The 15,380-nt window shown below is 41.9% G+C and overlaps 1 pseudogene; it reads left to right on the top strand.

Moving 5' to 3' along the window:
• The first annotated feature begins 13,180 nt into the window (after positions 1-13,180).
• LOC129393451 (uncharacterized) lies at positions 13,181-14,273 on the top strand (annotated as a pseudogene).
• The last annotated feature ends 1,107 nt before the right edge of the window (positions 14,274-15,380 follow it).

Genomic DNA, 15,380 nt, shown 5'->3' on the forward strand with positions numbered 1-15,380 from the left:
TATTTTCACAGCCTTTCTACAGAAAGAAACCAAAAGTTACTGCTCAGAATAGAGCCACACTACTTTTTAAAGATTGACAGAACCAAGGAAAGTGGTTTGGTGTTTCTACACACTTGGGAGGCTTTATTTCTTTCAATTCAATGTGATAGGAAGTAATTTATAACCAATATTATGATAGATGTGCTACACTGGTATTCTTCAAGAGGATCGGAACCAAATGTCCTTGCAAAATGCCTGAGCTGTCCTTCCCACTCTTGCGATCTGAAATGATCAGATTTATGTAATAGGATAACTTTGAACTCATCGTTTAAGACAGCATTCTGTTAACACATTGGATAACACAATACCCTGCCAAGAAAACAATTAGTCTTCAAAGAGAGGTACAGTTTCTTCATGAATTGAATAATTTTCATACTCCAGAAATATCTAGGTGCCAGAACTTAACCTTTTTTATGGGGCATTTCTTAAACTAATGTGTAATAGGAAAGTCCTGAAATAATTGTCTTGCTTGGTCTCAAACGTGAGCTAAAATGGCACAGAAGTATTTTCATTGGTATTTTATTTTAATAGAGAAGAGGTTTTGCCCACATATTTTCTGAATTATCTCAATATCTTGGGCCATTTGGTTTTTTGTTGTTGTTGAAAAATCTGTTACTGAATGGGATGTCTTTTGACAAAGACATTTTATTTTACTCAAGGTATATTATTAAGATAAAACATATGAAAGTCTATATTTTAGATTAAAATGTGCATAATTTATCAAGTCCATTCTTACTACTGTAAAAATTACAAGTTCATTTTTCATTCCTATTTTTTTTTAGTGTCAGATCTGGATTCCGTATCTGCCTGCATGATGGTTGATATCCATGAATACCAGGAAAGTTAAACCAACATTCACATGTGGCTTTTAATTAAAATTACATGTTTTAATTAAAGAAATTTTAAGAATACAGTTTAAAGAATATGACAAGGGAATTCACAACTGCTGTACAGTTCTTGCTTTTCTTCTATAATTTTTTTATATACCTTTGTTGGGTTTCATGTTGAACTTTGTCTTCTATTTTACAAGTATAACTTTTTTCTTAATTCTTTTTTTCTTCAGTACAACACCTAATACTTTTATGAGGTTATCGTAGTTGTTTTGTTGGTTATTTTGAGATTACTTCCTATGGTTTTATTTTGATCTAACTACAGCTCAGAGTTGAAATTTGGTAACAATACACTCAGTTTTCAAACATTTCTTATGCTCTGGTGATGTGAAAAATGAATAAAATCTTATTCTAATTATCAGTGGGACAGGAAGCACGTTCATGAATAAATACTTATTATCGATGTGTTAAATGCTATAGCTCAGTAGGCCCCTGTTATTGGCAGTGATTGTCTCCGAATGTTTACTTTCTAACTGTACTACCTGGAAGTGTTACATGCACCTCACCAGCGTGTCCCAGGCTAAGCCAATTATCTCTTTTCTCCACCTGCATTCCACAGCAGTTCCAGTTCTGGTACTCTTTCTTGTTTAATCACCAGTAATCACCATTCCTGATGGTTTTGCTCCTGAATTTTCTCAAGGCTGATGATACCTTCCCTCTTATCCCATTGCCACAGCTGAAGTTCAACCCCTTGTCTGTCTTTTGTAGCAGTGTTTTAACTAGTCTTTATCCTCCTTTGTTTTATCCAATCCATTGTCTTTGCTGTCACCAGAAATACTTTTTTCTAAAATAAATCTGAATGGGCAACCTCCCTGTTTAAAAACCTTCGATGACTAATTTTAAATCCTAGTTATGTCATATAAGACCTTTCGTACACATCCCAGCTCACCCTTCAAGCCATGCTCTCATCACCCCCGAATGTTTTGACCATACAGTACTCCTTATCCGCCCCTATGCACCGTGTCCTTTTATAAACTAAACATCATTGTATATATTATCTCATCTTCAGTTCTGCAAACATTGGAGTGGCTACCGTGCTAGGTGCTATCTTAGATGCTATGGCTATGGTAACATTACTAAGACAAATATTCTCTCAAGAAAGTGCTAGATAAATGACAAAACTTTTGTCCTGAAATGTTTTTTCTTCTTTCTCACTTGGCAGAATCCAGTTCTTCTAAGACAAAGCTTTTGCTTTTACCCCAAGCATAATAGCTGTTTTCCCGTAGAACCCTGTGAACCATCTGAGAAACTCACAGGGAAGCAGATAGTTACTAAGCCAGCTGTGATATCATTGTATAAGAAATACTAAAAACAGTTAACCTCTGTGTTAATCAGATACTTTCTAGGAAGAAATGAAGTAAAACAATCTGTGTTTTTGACAATCGCCAGATGATGTGGTCTAGCACTTAGCAGTGTAATCACATGATGAATTAGATGATGTGTGGGCACTTAGCAGGAAGTCAACTTATGCAGTTTACTAAAGGTAAACAGATGGCCACATGCATCAAGAGATTTTTTTTTTTTTCTGTAGGAACAGTGAGTGGCTCCAAGTTAAGAAGTATGGGGTTTATGGGGGAACGAACTATAGTGATGTAGCTGGAGTGAGAAGTTGCTGTCCCTCCATCTTAACTTTGTCCTCAACCTATAAATATGATTGTGAGAATCCTATAATTCAATATCTATCTTCCCTTAACCTTGCCTCTAGATTATCCCCTCTCTTATTTTTCTCATTCAAACGTCTTAAAATCTTAGTTCCTCTTCAACCTAGGAAGATCAAAATGTGTTCATGTTCAATTGAAATTGCTTTTGCCAAGATTGCCAGTTTTCCTAACTTCCAAACTTGACCATATGTTTACAGTTTTTATTTTACTGGACTTAAACATTGTTGTAGCACCTTTCTGAATCTCTACATTTTTCTAGTCCTACTTGTCTTGCTGGTCTTTTTCCTTTGTCTCTTTCATTGATGTATCTCCCATGGCCCACTTCTTAAAAATCAGTGTTACTCAGGGTTTAAACTTGCTTGGAGTGTCTGATATCTGTCTATTCATTACAAAGTTAATTTTTTATTTGCTTGGTATATTTTTCCCAGTTTTGTCATTTCCAATCTTACTGTGCCATTTTTGAAGTATCTGAAGTAGCCAAAGAAACAAAGTAGAATAGTAGTTACAGGGGCTGGCAGGAGGGGGAAATGGGAGTTCTTGATTAATGGGTATAGATTTTCAGATATGCAAGATGGAAAAGTTCTGGAAATCTGTTCCTGAACAATGTGAATATGCTTAACATTACTGAGCTATACACTTAAATTTTAAGATGGTAAGTTTATGTTGTGTTGTTTTAATCACAATAAAAAAATTGTGTCTGTTATAATCAAAATATACTTAAAACTTTTCCCAACATGGTCATCTATAGTTTTTTATAGGCGTGTGTATTAGGGTTCTACAGAAAAACAGAACCAATAGGATATATATAGATATATGGGAGGATTTTTTATGGGAATTGGTTTATGTGATTATGGAGGCTATGAAATCCCACAGTATGCTGTCTGCAGGCTGGAGAACCGGGAAAGCCAGTGATGTAATGCAGCCTGACCCAAAGACCTGAGAACCAGAAAACATGATGTAACTTTCAGTCCAAGACCTAAGGCCTGGGAACCTGGAGCTCTGATGTCAAAGGACAAGGATAAGGTGGATTTCCCAGTTCTACCACAGAGTGAATTCACTTTTCTTCCTGTTTTTTGTTCTATCTGGGCCCGCAATGGATTGGATGATGCCCGTCCACATTGGTGTGAAGGGATCTTCTTTACTCAGTCCACTGATTCAAATGCTAATTTCTAATGGAACCACCCTCAAAAACAGAAATAATATTTTGCCAGTTATCTGGGTATCCCTTAACCCAGTCAAGTTGACATGTAAAATTAACCATCACAGTGAGTTCATGCTATTATCATTTGAGAATTATGAATACCTTTGGAACTTTTTTTTCTTTTTTTTTTTTTGAGACGGAATCTCACTCTGTCACCCAGGCTGGAGTATAGTGGCTCACTGCAACCTCCCCCTCCTGGGTTCAAGCCATTCTCCTGCCTCAGTCTCCTGAGTAGCTGGGATTACAGGCATCCGCCACCATGCCCAGCTAATTTTGGTATTTTTAGTAGGAACGGGGTTTCACCATGTTGGCCAGGCTGGTCTTGAATTCCTGACCTTGTGATCCGTCTGCCTCAGCTTCCCAAAGTGCTGGAATTACAGGTGTGAGCCACCACGCTCTGCAGAACTCTTTCTGCTATTTTTTTTTTTTGTTCTGTTTCCCATCATTTTTCTTTTTCTCCTTTTCTTGACTTGAATTTTTTCTTGTTTTCCCTTGCTAGTTTGGAACTTACAGGTTAGTTATATTTTTATTCTTTGTAAAGTTACTACTAAAATTTTAACATGTTTTCTCTCTCTCTCTATCCCTCTCCTCTTGTTTTTTTACTAATAAAGGGTTATACTTCTTTGTCTTCCCAGAAAAGAAAAGATAGTGATTTAACAAACTTTTCCTGCTCACCTACATTGTCTTCATTCATATTTATTAGAATGACCAACATACTTTACCATTCCTTCAGTCACTTTAATTTCATTATGTTTGGTTAATTTTTCTTCTTGATAAACCAGTTGTCCTTCAGTATACTCCAGGGATTCATTCCAGGAGCACCTGTGTATACCATAATCCACACATACTCGAGTCCTGTGGTTGGCCCTGTGAAACCCACATATTTGAGGTCAACTTTCCTTATATGAAGGTTTGGCATCCCTTGAATATTGTACTTTTGGTCCGTGTGTGTGGTTTTTTCTTTTTAATCTCCATATAAATGGACCCATGTAGTTCAAATTCAGACTGTTCAAGAGCCAGCTGTGTATTCCTTAGGAATTATTTTAACCTGTTAAAAAATATGTTCTCATGGCTTTTGTGGGTCTAAAGATATCCTCATCTTGCCCTAACTTGAATAATGGTTTAGTGAATAAAAAGTATTAAATTGGTGGTCGTTTTACTTGACTGTCTTTCAGAATCGTTTGTTGAAATCTGTTCTCACTCTATTGTTAGTGCTCTGCTACTGATCCATCTTTCCGTCTGGTAGCTTTTAAGTCTTTTTGCTTTATCTCTCATCCTTTTCAGTTTCATTGTAATGGTTCTAAATGTGCGTTTATTTAACATACCTGACCTGATGCACATTTAATCTGAAAATTTGTTATAATTCTGGAAAAACCTTGACCTTTTAGAAAACTGCTTACCTGTCTTTCCATTTACTCTTAAATTCTCAAATCCCTTTAAGATGTGTTTTGGAGCCTCAAATAATCTTTTATATTTCTCATTTACTCTCACGTGTTCTTTCTAGGTGAATAATTATCTTAATTATTAAGATTAATTATCTTACTGCTCTAATTTTTAGCTGCAATCTAAAAAGTCCTTTTTTATGTCAAGGACTGTATCTTTACATATGTCAGAATGCTAGATGTTTCTGTTTTTAGCCATTTCTTATTAAATTGTATCTGCCTGCTTGTGTTTCACAAAATTATATGGTGCTTTCTTGTGTCTCTGATAATCTTAAAATTATTTCAAAATCACCAAGATTGTTGTATTTTTATTTTTTCAAAACTGACAGAATTTCTGTGTCGTTTACCATCTCTCTTAGTTTTGGTTGTGTGCTTTGGAATTTTTGTTTGCAGGTTTATCTTTTTCCTTTTCTTCCTTTTAGTGTTGACTCTCCCTTTTTAGTGGTTTTATGATTGCCTTGTGGTACCACGGGACTCTTAGTCCAGAACCAGCTTTTGTATTAAAAGCTAGGGATGATGTAGGTACCTGTCATAGTCAGTCATAGAGCTGGCCAGCATTGGCTCAAGTACTACCTCCTTCAAGCACTGTAAGTTCACAGATTGACATATACCTTAGTCCTAGTCAGTGGTCACTGCTGTTTCCGTAGGCGGAGAGCCCTGCTCCCGTGTCCAGTTTGAGCCTGCCTCCATTTCCTGCAACACCAAGGGAACTTTTGGCTCTTGATTAAGCTTTTGGCTCTGCCAGTGTTGTGACTTAGAGCTTTATAGAGCACTGACTTTAGTCTCTGTCACTGCTGTGTGTGTGTCTGTTGTTTTTTGTTGCTTGAGTGTGGTCCATAAATATGTTCTCTAATTCTGTGTCTCATATGTAGCCATGTGTATGTACCATATATGTGACACATACACATGCATATATGTTTATATTTGCTGGGTGAAGATTAAAGCATAGTGCTATTCTGGCCATAAAGGGATTTCCTAACTGAGAAAGAGACTGTGGCTCTAGCTTTTGTGATTAGATGGAGTTTAACATCACTAAGCAAGATATGAAACATGGTAAGTTTGGAGAGAGGACATAATACATTTTATTTTATACAATTTGAAAGATTTATTAGAAAACTAAAATAGAATTCCAATAGGCTCTTAGAAAGTGGGTATAATGTGAAAATGCTCGAGATTGAAGAGGCGAGAATCTAACTTGCATGCAAGTTAGAGTCTAGGTTCTGAGAGGTTACAAGATGAAGAGAGTTTGTTGAGTGTGTAGATAAGATACAAAAGTATACAGGACAAACAGATGAAGTGGAATTGAAAGGAAACCTGAAAAGAGTTTTCAGAAAGGTAAAAGAAAAATGAAGAGCAACGAAGAGTTTTAAAATGTATTCATTGCCTACTATTTATTCAACAAACATGCATTGAACACTTTTTATTTTTTGTGTTTACCTGCAGAAGATACAGTGACAAAAGATGCTATTCTCATTGAGCTTATAGAGAAGGATAGATGATTATGCAAAATAAATGCTATATAGTATGTTACATAGTGACTAGTGCTAGAAAGAAAAAGCGAGGAGATGAGTTTACTAGTATTTGGGGTGGGGGCTGAAATTTTAGATAGGAGAAATTCACTCATTTGAGCTATGTCCTAAAGAAGTGAGGGACCCAGTCATGTTATGTGCAGGAAAAGCACTCCACACAGAACGGACAAACTGCCAGTGAAGTGGTGTTGGGGCAGGAGCAGGTAGCTAGAAGCAGCTGGCCAAGAGAGAAAAGAGTCACACATGAAGCCAGAGAGGTAACACAGGGGTCCTAAAAATGGCCTTACATGCAAGGACTCTGGCTTTTTCTCTATGGGACAGGCATAGAAGTTGAACGACTTTGGTCAGAGGGAAGGCATGTTCACAGGTTCATTTTATGGCTATGCTGATGATAAACTAAAGAGGGCAAGGCTGGAAGCAAGAAGACTATAACCATTTCATAATCCAGGCAAGATGTGATAGTAACTTGGACTAGAGTTATACCTGTAAAGGTAGTGAGGTTATTGTTTATATAGCCATAGGTTGGCTGTAGGGTATAACATAAAAAGTGGATTCAAAGATGACCATAAGGTTTTTGGTTCAAGTAACATGAAAGATGGAGTTTTCAAATCTCAGATGAGGAAGTTTGCGGAAGGATCAGGTTCATAGAGAAGGTCAGCTGGTGGGGCGCTGTGGCTCACGCCTGTAATCCCAACACTTTGAGAGGCCGAAGCAGGCAGATCACCTGAGGCCGGGAGTTCAAGACCAGCCTGGTCAATATGATGAAACCGCTTCTCTGCTAAAAATACAAAAAATTAGCTGGGCATGGTTGCAGGCACCTGTAATCCCATCTACTTGGGAGACTGAGGAGGGAGAATGTCTTGAACCTGGGAGGCGGATGTTGCAGTGAGCTGAGATTGTGCTGCTGCACTCCAGCCTGGGCACGACAGAGCAAGACTCCATCTCAAAAAAAAAAAAAACCAAACAAACAAAAAAAACAGCTCAGCTTTGGATAGATGTATGGATTCTGAGGGACATCTCAATGGAACTGTCAAGTTGGCAGTAGTTGAATATGAATCTAGGATGAATGTATAAACTCAGGAGTCATTAGCATAGAGATGGTATTTAAAGCCTTTGAACCAAATTAGTTCACCTTGGGAGTGGGCATAGACAGAAAACAGACAAGGTCCAAGCTGAGCTCTGGGCCTCTCCAACAGTAACAGGTCTGGAAGATGAGGAGTATTCATCTAAGCTGATAGAGAAGGAGCCACTAGTTACATAGGAGGAAAAGAAGCAAAGGTAGTGAAAGCCAAGTGAAAAAAGTATCAAGGAGAGGGGAATGATTGACGGACATGGTTTGGCTGTGTCCCCATCCAAATCTCATCTCAAATTGTACTTCCTATAATCTCTACATATCGTGGGAGGGACCCAGTGGGAGGTAATTTTATCATGGGGGCAGTTACCCCTATGCTGTTCTTGGGGTAGTGAGTTCTCATGAGATCTGATAGTTTTATAAGGGGCTTTTTCCCCTTTGCTTGGCACTTGTTCCTTTTGCCATGTAAAGAAAAATGTTTGCTTCTCCTTCTGCCATGATTGTAAGTTTCCTGAGGCCTCCCAGCCCTATGGAACTATGAGTCAATTAAACCTCTTTCCTTTATAAATTACCCAGTCTTGAATATGCCTTTACAGCAGCATGAGAATGGACTAATACAGTAAGTTGGTACTGGGAGTGAAGGTGCTGCTATAAGGGTATGTGAAAATGTGGAAGTGACTTTGGAACTGGGTCACAGGCAGACATTGGAGCAGTCTGCAGGGCTCAGAAAAAGACAGGAAAATGTAGGAAAGCTTGGAACTTCCTAGAGACTTGTTGAATGGCTTTGACCAAAGTGCTGATAGTGATATGGACAATAAAGGCCAGGCTGAGGTGGTCTCAGATGGAGATGAGGAACTTGCTGGGAACTGGAATAAAGGTGACGCTTGCTATTCTTTAGCAAGGAGACTGGCAAAATTTTGTCCCTGCCCTAGTGATCTCTGGAACTTTGAACTTGAGAGAGATAATTTGGGGTTTCTGGCAGAAGAAATTTCTAAGCAGCAAAGCATTCAAGAGGAAGCAGAGCATAAAAGTTTGGAAAATTTGCAGACTGACAATGCAGTAGAAAAGAAAAACCCATTTTCTGGGGAGAAATTCAATCTACCTGCAGAAATTTGCATAAGAAATGAGCCAAAGGCTAATTGCCGAGACAATGGGGAAAATGTCTCCAGGGCCTGTCAGAGACCTTTACGGCAGCCCCTCCCATCACAGGCCCTGGAGGCCTAGGAGGGACCCCTAGGGGGTCCAAGGCCCCCCTGCTGTCTGCAGCATCAGAACTTGATGCCCTGCATCCCAGCCGCTCCAACTGGGGCTAAAATGGGCCAACTTACAGCTCAGGCTGTGGCTTCAGAGGGTGCAAGCCCCCAGCCTTGATGACTTACACATGGTATTGGGCCTGCGGGTACACAGAAGTCAAGAATTCAGGTTTGGGAACTCCCCCCTAGATTTCAGAGGATCTGTGTAAATGCCTGGAAGTGCAGACAGAAGTTTGCTGCAGGGGTTCAACCCTAATGGAGAACCTCTGCTAGGGCAGTGCAGAAGGAAATGTGGTGCCGGAGCCCCCACACAGAGTTCCCCCCGGGGCACCACCTACTGGAGCTGCGAGAAGAGAGCTACTGTCCTCCAATCCTCAGAATGGTAGATCCACTGACAGCTTGCGCTCTGTGCCTGCAAAAGCCGCAGACACTCAATGCCAATCTGTGAAAGCAGCCAGGAGGGAGGCTGTACCCTGCAAAGTCACAGGGCCAGAGCTGCCCAAGGCCACAGGAGCCTATCTCTTGCATCAGTGTGACCTGGATATGAGACATGGAGTCAAAACAGATCATTTTGGAGCTTTAAGGTTTAATGACTGCCCTATTGGATTTCGGACTTGATTGGGGCCTGTAGCCCCTTGGTTTTGGCCAGTTTATCCCATTTGGAAAGGGTGTATTTACTCAAAGCCTGTACCTACATTATATCTAGGAAGTAACTAACTTGCTTTCAATTTTACAGGCTCCTATGTAGAAGGGACTTGCCTTGTCTCAGATAAGACTTTGGACTTGGACTTTCGGGTTAATGCTGAAATGAGCTAAGACTTTGGAGGACTATTGGAAAGGTATGATTGGTTTTGAAATGTGAGGGCATGAGATTTGGGAGTGTTCAGGTTTGGCTGTGTCCCCACTCAAATCTCATCTTGAATTTTGGTTCCCATAAATCTCATGTGTTGTGGGAGGGACACACGGAATTGAATCACACACATGATTCAATTACCTATGATAGGAGGTGATTGAATCATGCAGGCAGTTATCCCCATGCTGTTCTCGTGATAGTGAATTCTCATGAGATCTGATGGTTTTATAAGGGGCTTTTCCACCTTGGCTTGGCACTTTTTCCGTCCCCCACATGAAGAAGGACGTGTTTGCTTCCCCTTCCACCATGATTTAAGCTTCCTGAGGCCTCCCCAGCCCTACAGAACTGTGAGTCAATTAAACCAATTTCCTTTACTAATTATCCAGTCTTGGATATGTCCTTATGAGAGACAGGACTAGCTGGATTTCCTAGGCCGACTAAGAATCCCTAAGCCTAGCTGGGAAGGTGACTGCAGCCACCTTTAAACACGGGGCTTGCAACTTAGCTCACATTCGACCAATCAGGTAATTTAAAAAAGCTCACTAAAATGCTAATTAGGCAAAAACAGGAGGTAAAGAAATAGCTAATCATCTATAGCCTGAGAGCACAGCGGGAGGCAGAATGATCGGGACATAAACCCAGGCATTCGAGCCAGCAACAGTTACCCTCTTTGGGTCCCCTCCCTTTGTATGGGAGCTCTGTTTTCACTCTATTAAATCTTGCAACTGCACTCTCTTTTGGTCCGTGTTTGTTATGGCTCGAGCTGAGCTTTCGCTCGCTGCCCACCACTGCTGTTTGCTGCCGTCGGAGACCCGCCGTTGACTTCCATCCCTCCGGATCCAGCAGGGTGTCCGCTGTGCTCCTGATCCAGTGAGGCACCCATTGCCACTCCGGATCAGGCTAAAGGCTTGCCATTGTTCCTGCACAGCTAAGTGCCCGGGTTCATCCTAATCGAGCTGAACACTAGTCACTGGGTTCCACGGTTCTCTTCCATGACCCACGGCTTCTAATAGAGCTATAACACTCACCGCATGATCCAAGATTCCATTCCTTGGAATCCATGAGGCTAAGAACCCCAGGTCAGAGAACACAAGGCTTGCCACCGTCTTGGAAGCAGCCTGCCACCATGTTGGGAGCTCTGGAAGCAAGGACCCCCCAGTAACATTTTGGCGACCACGAAGGGACCTCCAAAGTGGTGAGTAATATTGGACCACTTTCACTTGCTATTCTGTCCTATCCTTCCTTAGAATTGGAGGAAAATACTGAGCACCTGTCGGCCAGTTAAAAACGATTAGTGTGGCCACCGGACTTAAGACTCAGGTGTGAGGCTATCTGGGGTTGGGAGCCTACAACCAGCTTCCACTTTCAATTTTCTTGGGGAAGCTGAGGGCTGACTAGAGGCAGAAACCTGTTGTCCCGAACTCCCAGCATTAGCCCATTGAGATCATGGCACAGCCAGAAGTCTCTACTTAACAGTCGCCCATGTGTGCACCCCTACCTTTCCTTTTGACCCATACCTCCTGGGTCCTGACCAGGACTTTCTTGAAAGTGTAGCCCCAAAATTCTCCTTACCTCCGAATCTACTTCCTCTGATCCCTGCCTCCTAGGCACTAATGGTTCAGACTTCATTTCCTCTAGCAAGTTGTATCTCCAAAGGGATCTAAGGAAGCTCTAGGCTGCATCCTTAGGCATCTAGACAATAAACCCAGGGAGTCTTATCCCTGGTGTCCCTCCCGATTTAGGTATACAGCTCTCAACATGGGCAGTTACGTGGGACCCGTTCCCTACCACCCTTGCCAGGGCCTCAAGTTTGTAAATGGCTAAGAGAGAGACGGAGGGGAGAGAGAGAGAGAGGGAAGAGGGAGAGAGAGAGGGAAGAGAGAGAGACAGAGGAGAGAGAGAGATGGAGGAGAGAGAGAGAGACGGAGGAGAGAGAGAGACAGAGGAGAGACGGAGGAGAGAGAGATGGAGGAGAGACGGAGGAGGGAGACGGAGGAGAGAGATGGAGGAGAGAGAGAAAGAGAGGAGAGAGAGAGAAAAAGAGGGAGTCAAAGAGAAAGAGAAAGATAGTAATAGTAAAAATCAGTGTGCCCTATTCCTTTAAAAGCCAGGGTAAATTTAAAACCTTTAATTGATAATTGAAGGTCTTCTCCGTGACCCCATAACACTCCAATACTACCTTGTTGTCAGTGTAAACAAGGGCGTAGCCTGAAAACACTGAGACCACTGACAACCCGTAGCTTTCCTATCAAAAACCCTTCATTAACCCTGTAACCCGCCGATGCATTCAATCTGTAGCGGCAACTGCTTTGCTAACAGAAGAAAGTAGAAAAGAAACTTTTAGAGGAAACCTCATTGTGAGGAAACCTCATTGTGAGCACACCTCACCAGTTCAGAATTATCCTGAGTCAAAAAAGAAAAAGGTAGCATACTAACTCAAAAATCTTAAAGTATGGGGCTATCCTGTTAAAAAAAGGTAATTTAACACCAACCACTGATAATTCCCTTAACCCAGCAGATTTCCTAACCGGGGATTTAAATCTTAATTACCATATAAAAGTCCAAAAAGACCTAGGAGGAATTCCCTTCAGGACAGGATGATAGGTGATTCCTCCCAGGTGATTGAGGAAAAAACCACAATGAGTATTCAGTAATTGCTAGGGAGACTCTTGTGGAAGCAGAGTTAGAAAAATTGCCTAATAATTGGTCTCCTCAAACGTGTGAGCTGTTTGCACTCAGCCAAGCCTTAAAGTACTTACAGAATCAAAAAAGACTACTCAATCCTGACTCAAAAGGTTACCTACACCCTCTCTGAAATGAACTTGCATAAGAACTGTTTATGGGAGTTCATCTTGATGGGGCAGCTGGGTTGTTATGAAATACTCAGGAACCCAAGAACTGTTTATGGGAGTTCATCTTGATGGGGCAGCTGGGTTGTTATGAAATACTCAGGAACCCAGCCCAGCTCTAGGACTCACCCCTGAGCACAAAAGCAATGTTGGGCACCCTGGTAAAGGACCACTAGAATTCAGCAGCCCAGATCCCTTTCTTTGTGGTCAAGAAAGGCGGGAAAAGGAGTGCAGGACTGCTGCATCAGTGAGCTTAACTAATCTGATAAGCAGAAGTCCATGGTTGTGCACCCTGGAAAGGAATAAGCATTAGTACCATAGAGGACACTCTAGGACTAATGCTCATCGGAAAATGACTAGGGGTGCTGGCATCCCTATGTTCTTTTTCCAGATGGGAAATGTTCCCCCCAAGGCAAAAACGCCCCTAAGATGTATTCTGGAGAATTGAGACAAGTTTGACCCTCAGACGCTAAGAAAGAAATGACTTACATTCTTCTGCAGTACCACCTGGCCATGATATCCTCTTCAAGAGGGAGAAACCTGGCCTCCTGGGGGAAGTATAAAGTGTAACACCATCTTACAGCTAGACCTCTTTTGTAGAAAAGAAGGCAAATGGAGTGGAATGCCATACATACAAACTTTCTTTTCATTAAAAGACAATTCGCAATTATGTAAAAAGTGTGATTTATGCCTTACAGGAAGCCCTCAGAGTCTACCTCCCTACCCCAGCATGCCCCCGACTCCTTCCCCAACTAATAAGGACCCCCCTTTAACCCAAACTGTCCAAAAGGAGATAGACAAAGGGGTAAACAAGGAACCAAAGAGTGCCAATATTCCCCGATTATGCCCCCTCCAAGCAGTGGGAGGAGGATAATTCGGCCCAGCCAGAGTGCATGTACCTTTTTCTCTCTCAGATTAAAGCAAATTAAAATAGACCTTGGTAAATTCTCAGATAACCCTGATGGCTATACTGATGTTTTACAAGGGTTAGGATAATCCTTTGATCTGACATGGAGAGATATAATGTTACTGCTAAATCAGACACTAACCCCAAATGAGAGAAGTGCCGCCATAACTGCAGCCTGAGAGTTTGGCGATCTCTGGTATCTCACTCAGGTCAATGATAGGATGACAACAGAGGAAAGAGAACGATTCCCCACAGGCCAGCAGGCAGTTCCCAGTGTAGACCCCCACTGGGACACAGAATCAGAACATGGAGATTGGTGTCGCAGATATTTGGTAACTTGCGTGCCAGAAGGACTTAAGGAAAACTAGGAAGAAGCCTATGAATTATTCAATGATGTCCACTATAACAGGGAAAGGAAGAAAATCCTACTGCCTTTCTGGAGAGACTAAGAGAGGCATTGAGGAAGCATACCTCCCTGTCACCTGACTCTATTGAAGGCCAACTAATCTTAAAGGATAAGTTTATCACTCATTCAGCTGCAGACATTAGAAAAAAAAACTTCAAAAGTCTGCCTTAGGCCTGGAGCAAAACTTAGAAACCCTATTGAACTTGGCAACCTCGGTTTTTTATAATAGAGATCAGGAGGAGCAAGTGGAACGGGACAAACAGGATACAAAAAAGGCCACCGCTTTAGTCATGGCCCTCAGGCAAGCGGACTTTGGAGCCTCTGGAAAAGGGAAAAGCTGGGAAAATCGAATGCCTAATAGGGCTTGCTTCCAGTGTAGTCTACAAGGACACTTTAAAAAAGATTGTCCAAGTAGAAATAAGCCACCCCCTCTTCCATGCCCCTTATGCCAAGGGAATCACTGGAAGGCCCACTGACCCAGGGGATGAAGGTCCTCTGAGTCAGAAGCCACTAACCAGATAACCCAGCAGCAGGACTGAGGGTGCCCAGGGCAAGTGCCAGCCCATGCCAGCACCCTCACAGAGCCTCCAGTATGCTTGGCCATTGAGGGCCAGGAGGTTAACTGTCTCCTGGACACTGGCGCAGCCTTCTCAGTCTTACTCTCCTGTCCTGGACAACTGTCCTCCAGATCTGTCACTATCCGAGGGGTCCTAGGACAGCCAGTCACTAGATACTTCTCCCAGCCACTAAGTTGTGACTGGGGAACTTTACTCTTTTCACATGCTTTTCTAATTATGCCTGAAAGCCCCACTCCCTTGTTAGGGAGAGACATCCTAGCCAAAGCAGGGGCCGTTATACACCTGAACATAGGAGAAGGAACACCTGTTTGTTGTCCCCTGCTTGAGGAAGGAATTAATCCTGAAGTCTGGGCAACAGAAGGACAATATGGATGAGCAAAGAATGCCCATCCTGTTCAAGTTAAACTAAAGGATTCCACCTCCTTTCCCTACCAAAAGCAGTACCCCTTAGACCCGAGGCCCAACAAGGACTCCAAAATATTGTTAAGGACCTAAAAGCCCAAAGCCTAGTAAAACCATGCAATAGCCCCTGCAATACTCCAATTTTAGGAGTATAGAAACCCAACGGACAGTGGAGGTTAGTGCAAGATCTCAGGATTATCAATGAGGCTGTTGTTCCTCTATACCCAGCTGTACCTAACCCTTACACTCTGCTTTCCCAAATACCAGAGAAAGCAGAGTGGTTTATAGTCCCAGACCT

This window comes from Pan paniscus, chromosome 10, assembly GCF_029289425.2.
Source record: "Pan paniscus chromosome 10, NHGRI_mPanPan1-v2.0_pri, whole genome shotgun sequence".
Classification (NCBI taxonomy): Eukaryota; Metazoa; Chordata; class Mammalia; order Primates; family Hominidae; genus Pan; species Pan paniscus.